Source organism: Adiantum capillus-veneris, chromosome 28 (assembly GCF_014529385.1).
Source record: "Adiantum capillus-veneris isolate H3 chromosome 28, ASM1452938v2, whole genome shotgun sequence".
Classification (NCBI taxonomy): Eukaryota; Viridiplantae; Streptophyta; class Polypodiopsida; order Polypodiales; family Pteridaceae; genus Adiantum; species Adiantum capillus-veneris.
In genome coordinates this window covers 11,727,094-11,735,455 of record NC_140958.1, presented here as the reverse complement: position 1 = coordinate 11,735,455, position 8,362 = coordinate 11,727,094, and positions in this window count along the sequence as shown.

Genomic DNA, 8,362 nt, shown 5'->3' with positions numbered 1-8,362 from the left:
CAAACCATAGAAGACTGTAAGGGGCCTGTCATGCAAAAAACGACACATCTGTGTTGTTGTCAGCCATGGTAAATGATGCACCTGGTGTGAAAATTTCCCAAAAAGAGGACAAACAAAGCGGGAACAACATGTGCTATATAGCACAAATTGTAGAAGACTGTAGGGGACCTGTAATGCAGAAAACGACATTGACAAAAATTTTGCACAAAAGGACAAAATAGCATGTATAGTATTGCTTATAGTGGAAATCAAGACCGAAAGGAGCTCAAATAAAAAATATGAGCCCAAAATATTTGTCACCCTGCTGACGCTCGCCAAAGCTCACAGAAATTGGAGAAAGTGAGTAAGTGTATGCTGGCGCTGTTGGCGACTAAGCCCGACAGGATGCAACCTGCTCTGATACCAATTATTGGAATTAGGGTTGCAAGAAAACAAACATAGCTTGGACAAGACGAAGGAAGATCAAGGCACACAACAGAGAGTGTATTACTTAGTGTGCAATGAAAAGATAAGATAGCCCTAGAGTGATGTGCATATATATAATGCACGAGGGAAAAAACCTCCTAGTGAGGGAAAGAATGCCCCAGCGGTCCTAAGTGTATTTACAAACATCACTACCACATGTATATGGTAACATGTATTTACTCCCTTCACTTTGTGAATGGCCATAAACTACAATAGCAGACATGATGTTTGATTTCTAAAATGATAGGTAATAAAAATAATTCCAATGGGTTTTTCACCTCATTCGTAATTGTGTTGCAATGTATTTCAAGTTATACATGCATTACATTGCACTATGTATCTTGTTTTTTTGCCTCATTATGCTCAAAAATGGGATCGCTCGTTTAAACTTGCTCGGACATGGGGCATGATCTCTTCATTTCATCCAAGCATCTTGGTTGGGGTGGCAAAACACTACTTTTGGGAAGTACACTTTTTTAGTTGCACTACAAATTTAGTATATTAACATCTCGTATAGAAAACCTAATACCGCTAGCCTTTTTCTATGCATGTGAGCACTATGGATCATATAGTCTCTAGAGCAATCCATGGCCGCTTTGCCAGCTCACGTTCCCTTGCTTTCTTTACCTCCAAAATTGCAAACAAAGATTGATCTGCATTATGTACAAAATTGTTAGATACATTCTTGGATGGGGTTATAAGCATCACATTCCAATCAATAATGTCAATGCAAGGTTTATCTATGCGAGTAAAATCTAGCATTACATTGTAGGGATCCAAATCACAATGCACTATGCCAGCAAAAAGTGAGCGGTCACAACGCCATCAATCAGAGCATGTAAAATGGTTGGCATATGCTCAATCGCTGGGGGGGATCCACATTCCGAGCAAACAAAACCGAGCAACACATTTTTCTAGCGAGGCTTCTTAAAAAATTGACACAAAATGGATACTTTCTAGGCCCCAATAAAGATTGTTCATGTTTTACACCACACATGTTTTCCTTCTTGAATCTCTACTCATCTCTGGGCTTGGAATTTGCATTTTCAAAAACTATCGATTGAGGTGCATCCTCCAGTTTTTTACTAGGGGCACTCTTTAATTGATTGCTCATAAATTTGGCTAAAAGATGTACCATGGTTAGTCTTGTGGACGTTTGCATGTCCATCAAATCCAAGAATGCCCATCAAATCTCTGTGCCATTTCTTACATAGCTGGCATTTCCTTTTGTGGAGGGAGGTCGTAAGCAATGTAATCATATGAAGTTGGTATTTCCAAAACGTCTATGACCTTTTGGACAGATGATATGGCAACATATAGATTGGTATGTAGTGGGGAGATACCTTGGAACCAACAAAAGGTGTAGCTTGATGCTTAGTTACCGCAACCTTGTAGAATGGCAACAACTAATAAAATTCATTGCAAGACCCAAATTCTTTTCCCTTGGATGATTTACATTGCTGCTCTAAACCACAGTTGTAGAACCTATTGATGTGCAAGTAGAAGAGTCAACATGGTGCAAGTTTCCATTAAGTGACGATATTGAGAGTTGGAGCTACTAGACCCATTTAATGCATGTTGCATTGTGCCTTACAAGAGTGCTATGGAGATGAGTGGTTGTATATAGGAAAGTGGATGATTGGGGACCCGGATTTCTGAGGTGGGTTTCTTGGAAGTTGACAAGTGAGGAAGTGGGTGAAGGCAATAGGATGGGGAGAAGCAGTCGCAAGCTAGTGAAGAACCATTATAGACAAAGGGTGCCACGCTAAGGGAGCAAGTTTGGAACATAGCATGGCGAGTTACAAGGAATCAGAGGACGAGGGGAACGGAGTATACTAACAAAGAGATGTGAGGGTGCAGGGCAGACGATGGGCACAGGGAAGTTGAGCATGTCATGTAATTGTAACTAATTTTTGAAGGCACTTTAAACCTTTAGAGAATAGTGGAAAAACTTTACCCTTCAAAAGAAGCATGAGATCCATAAAATCTACAAGTCACTCTTCTAAATTACCCTAAAATATATAATCGAGAATGACCCTTGTAGGCTAGCACGACATCCTCCATCCAAATTTGGGCCCTCTGTTGTGCCTCCACCACATTTGAGAAAGTGCCCAACCAAATGTGGCATCGACCTTGATGTGCCAATTCTTGAATCTATGTGGCATACTTGCTCCACAGCCACCGTCGTACCCTGTGTAAACAATGGGGCTCCTAGCTTGCTGCCCCTCACCTCCTGCACCTGCACTTCGACGCCTGCTTGCACTACTACACCAGCCGTATACATGCATTCCATCAATGTCTTTCCTTGTCACTAACTATGCTGTGTTCAAAAAGCTAGCACAATATGTCTCCTCAGCTTTCAAGGCATGCTGGGGACAATGCACGAAACCGTCCCACGTCGACGCGGGACCTTTTCGTTGACTCTCCCAAGCATAAGTGAGAATGAAATCTCTCTTGACCCCTCCATGCATTGGCTGACTCAGCTCTTGCTTGACTATAGCAGTGTAGCACCAAAGCAGTTCACGTGATCGATGTGCCGTCCTCACGTCCTATATCAAAGGTTTGCAGAGCACCCTGAGTTAGAGGCTTGCACATTGCAATGCGTCCAGGGCCCTAGTTCAAAAAGCTACAAAATGCTCGTCTGCGCACACGTTTGTGTGTGTGTGTGCGCGTGTGTGTAAGTAAGAGAGAGAGAGAGAGAGAGAGAGAGAGAGAGAGAGAGAGAGAGAGAGAGAGAGAGAGAGAGAGAGAGAGAGAGAGAGAGAGAGAGAGAGAGAGAGAGAGAGAGAGAGAGAGAGAGAGAGAGAGAGTCCTCGACTCTTTAGTCATGCAGACTTGTGTTGTATCTGAAGGAGAAAGAGACAGAGAGAGTCTAAGAAAATCTTTCAAGGCGGTCAATGAGCAAAGGCATGAGCAATTGGTTTCCTATCATAAAGGATACCGCAGTGGCGCAGGATGGTTTCAAGCACGAAATGAGGGTGCAGTGAATTTGAAAAAAATCAGTTTCACACATAGAAAATTCCCTCTAGAGTAGATGCAAAGAGGAAATTTTTCAAAATAACTCCCATTTTTTTGTGATTTAACCCTATTTCCTTAAATTTTCCAAGCGGGTTTTCTCCTTCTCTCCCTCCCTTCAACTCGCTGTTTTGATTTTCAATGGGCTCAAGGCTAAGCTAAGGCACACTTTTCCCGAAGAGTCATGACTTGTTTGCAACTTTGCACCTTCTTCACATATTATGAGCATGTTCGCACACAAGACTAGGCAGTGTTTTGATGATGCGAGCATTTTTTGGTTGCCTCTATGAAACGAAGCTCTCTCAAGGTGACTTTGCCAAAAATGGCATAGTTAGCTGGAGCAAGCAATGTTCGCCAAAAATGTTTTTAGGAACCAATGGTAAAAAGGAGAGCATTGGAATTTTCCCAATTTTTAGAGAAAATTTTAGTGCTTTTATGAGCTTTTTACACTAAAATCTTCCAAATTTAGCTGGTTGCCATCAAGTTGACTCTCTCAGCTAGCCATAAATTTTTAGCTTTTGTCCTTTAAAACTATACTAAAGGTTAGTTTTTTGTGAACACTGGGAGCAAGGGTTTTTTTAGCGATAAAATGACAAAATATTTTTCCATGCTCAGTCTATTCAAGGGCAAGGAGACACTACAACTCACATCTGCTTTACCCCCACCCTTCATGGGTGGGAATCTGCTCTATGTTCCAAAATATTCCACATTAGTGCAATAATGTGTAGAGCACCGAAGAAGATGGGTTCATTCCACTTCTCCCATCATTGTTCTCGGTAGGAATTTTTTCTAGCTTTGTCTGTACTCAGTCTGAATGTATGATGTGCCAACGCGGTTCATGCAATGGTGTTTCAAGCACAAAACAAGGATGCATTTAGATACGCGCTTTTAATATGTCTTTTATGCAACCACGTCATTTCAAGAACTTGATTAATAGCATCGATGTCTGTTTGTCCGAAGAAAAATTATTGTATGATTTAAATATATATTAATTTTTATATACGCAGTCCATCTTCATCTAGAGGTGGTTCTAGAAGACGTAGTCAGAGTGCTTCAAATTGTTTGTGTGAAGTGACTAGGTCAGCTCGAATAGAGATTCATGAAAACAATGATAAGCAAGATATAGGTTTAGAGTCTCTAGATGAGTTTGACCAGGAGGAAGCAATAGTTGAAGACTCATTGGAGATGGTGCCCTTTGAAACAAGGCCAAAAATCCAACCAAGTGTTGTTAATGAGGATGATAGCACGTTACATATGGACAAAGGGGAGGTTATCTTGTCCAAAACTAGAGGCATTTTATCTTTTTCTTAGTTATATGTAGGTAGATTGTACATATATAATGTTATTCTTACTATTCTCTTTTTCTTTGTAGTGCAATACTTCAATGTTGTTCTTCATTCATAGGTCTGGAGCACCACCATTCCTTTACATCACTAAAAGTACACCATTTTTTTCCTGCATATGTCATTTCCTATGTTACCTTTAGCATACACACACACACACACACACACACACACACACACACACACGTGGGTCTTGCTCGGTTATGTTACCTTTTAGCATACACACACACACGTGGGCCTCGCTCGGTAAAGTTTGCTCAGTGTATGGTAAAACTCAATCCGCGCTACTTTGAGCCGTGAAATGTCTATCTCTAATAGCTGTTGATTTGCAGGTGGAAAATTCTTCCATCTGTACTGAAGCTTGTGCATGCAACACCCACTACAAGAGGTTATGTGCACTTGTGACGCTTTTAGCGACGGAAATACATTTGGTTTTTATACTCCCCGGCGTCGCTAAGATTGTCACTAACAACATCACTACGGGAACGTTGCTATAAGAATCACTATAACCGTTAGTATATGCGTCACATTTATAGCGACATCTATAGCGACACATATAGTGACTGTTATAGTGACGGTTGTACTGTAGCGACTCTTATAGCGATGTCGCATAACCTTATATAGAGACGCTGATAGTGACGCCTGAGAGTAGAATTTTTTGGGTGGCAGGGCATTCACCCATCAACCATATTGAATGTTTCCAGAATAGAGTAAACCTAAATGAATCCAAGATAAGCCCAGATTCACCTTAGAAAGAAAGTGCAAGGTATAGACCCAAAGTACTCATTTACAAGACAATATAACCATTAACTCCATCATGCATAGTATTGCTTCAAGAATAAAGATACAAAACTAACAAAAGTAATAGGAAGAAAGTAAATTAATGAAAGTAAATCAATGACAATTATACACACCATAGGCAAAATCACTTGATTGTTAAGGTTTGCAAATGTAATAGTTACAACACAATTGTTATTATTGAGAAAATACATGGTTTTCCAATAGTTACAAAAAGACGTATACATGTCATCTCATTATATGCTATGACAAAAGAAAATTAATGCTATCTTGCTACGGCTAGACTGACGTCATCTAATCAGATGTCTCATCGCGTCCAAGCAGCGTATCTATTGGATTCTGTAAGAAAAAACAATAAGACTTTCTGTAAGTATAAACATATAATTAGAAAACAATCTATTTTCTTATCTTATCATTAAAATACAACAAATGTAAAGGAGTAAAGTGAAATACTAACCATGCCATTACGAGAACTCAGAATGTCCATCAGGGCGTTTAAGCCCTTTCTGCCTGCGTACTCGCGCTCGTACGGTGTGGGGTCATCAACCACTGTTCAAAACATACAAAGAATCCATTATGTTAGAATTTAAAAGTACAAATAGACATAACTATCAAACCTAAAGAGAAATGCAAAAACACTTACAAAATCGGCCTCAAATGATGCCCACCCGCCGCTCTCCAAGTGGTGCAAGCTCCGTGCCTCTACTTGTGCTTTGGCTACCTCCTTTTGTTGCTTCCACTTGTCAGGATTCTCGCATGCTGCTCGCTTTGCATTCTTCCAATCTTTTTTGGGCAGCCAATCTCGTCTTTTCCACCCAAGATTTATTGCTTTTTGTACTTCAATATGCTTGTGCTTGTAGTATTTGCGCATTCGAACCTTCATCCGGTCTTCATTGAAGCACTCATCCCGACTTGACACGGAAAACTCGTCATGCAGCATGATGATGACTCTGTCTTTTAATTCATTTGGCACTTCTCTCCAAGTGTTTAGTATGTAGTGTCAAAACACATGAGAGCAAAGACCGCGCATGCGCAAGATCACCTTCTTGCCTTCGTCATCCAAGATGATGCTGCCGCTGATGTCGATCACGTACAGCAAGCCCTCTCGCCTGTGAGTGAACCTGGGTATGTCGACAGGGGTCTCTAGTAGCGTCTCGATGGGGGTACAGACGTCAGGCGTCTCCACTGGAGTCTGGGTCCCGAAGCGAGGATTGTGGACTGGGGTGACTCCTGGAGGAGTAGCTAGTGGTGTGTAGCCAGGAACGGGCGATAGCCGCACAAAACCTGGAGTAGATGGCGATGTCGTGGTTGGTGTGGGGGGGGGGGGGGTAAAGAAGGGTAAGGTAAGGAGCCTCGTCAAACACGAGACAGTGTCGAGGGATGAGCGGCGGCATCCCCATAGCAACCGCCGTCGCCACCACTAGAGCGTCGGTGCTTAGACGAGTGTGAAGATCATCTCGTTGACACAGAAGCTTTGAAGCGCGCTGAATTCTCCAAAACAGAGGGATACGCTGAAGGAGTGGAATGACGTGATGGGGCTCCAAAGTGACGACGCTCCTCGTACCACCTCCTCTGCTGGGGTGACAAAGAAGAAAGAAACTCATCATCATACATACCTGCATTAAACACACGAACATTTAATCTTAATATTGAATGGAGAAGAAAACATGGACAAGTTATAATCTATACTATAGATAATAGGGAGAGGATTCCTGTGTAGAGAGAGAGAGAGAGAGAGAGAGAGAGAGAGAGAGAGAGAGAGGACTCATAAAGGGGGAGGGATTCCTGTGTAGAGAGATTCCTGTGAAGTTCTTGTGAATTTGTCTCTCGTGTGCATTCTACGTATCTTGTAAAAGTTATGTCTTGCACAACATGCCTTTTATATGTAGCTGTGACAAGACACTCTAGTCATAAATTAAATTTATTTTCTACTTGCCATAGTTTTCTCGATTAATAGTTTGAATATGAACATCATATGGCCGTGTTACTAACCAATACCCATATGTTTCTTTTGCAAGGGAAAGGAAAGTTGACTCACCATAAGGATATTGAATTACCAGCATAGTACTCCTATAGTGAGCCAATACTTACCACAAGGACATCATATTCCCCACGTAATTGAGGTGATGCCCCATGATAAGCATTGTTCCATAGAACAACTTATGCACACACCCACATTATATAGTAAGGTACCTTATTATTTCCATACAATATAACATAAGGCACGCTACCACACAACGTGCAAACAACACAAACACTCGAGTTGTCTGGTTAGGTACTCTGCTACTGTCGCGCATCGCAACATAGAGAACGCTCCCACATGACCCCCTCTCTTCTATCGATGTACCTGCAGAGGAGGTCTCCTCTCTCTCTCTCTCTCTCTCTCTCTCTCTCTCTCTCTTTGTGGAGCTTTGGAGCTCTCTCTCTCAAATGCTCACAAGATAACACCCCACGTGCCCACCGTTATTTTACTTTTGAGAAGATAAAAAATATTGACATGTATTTTGTCGGTTACTAGGTATTTTATGATCGGCTTCTTTGTGATCACAAGAAATTTTATGTGATTACGTAAATGTTAAATCTTGGATGGGGCTTTAATTCACTGGTCACAAGTCTAAAAAGTTTTTTAATTATAAATTATAATGGGCACATCAGTTGGTGTGTTGAGCTTATGATAGTAGGTAGAATATTTATGTGATATCCCATCTTTATTTGGGGGATCATTAGGAAAAATATGAACC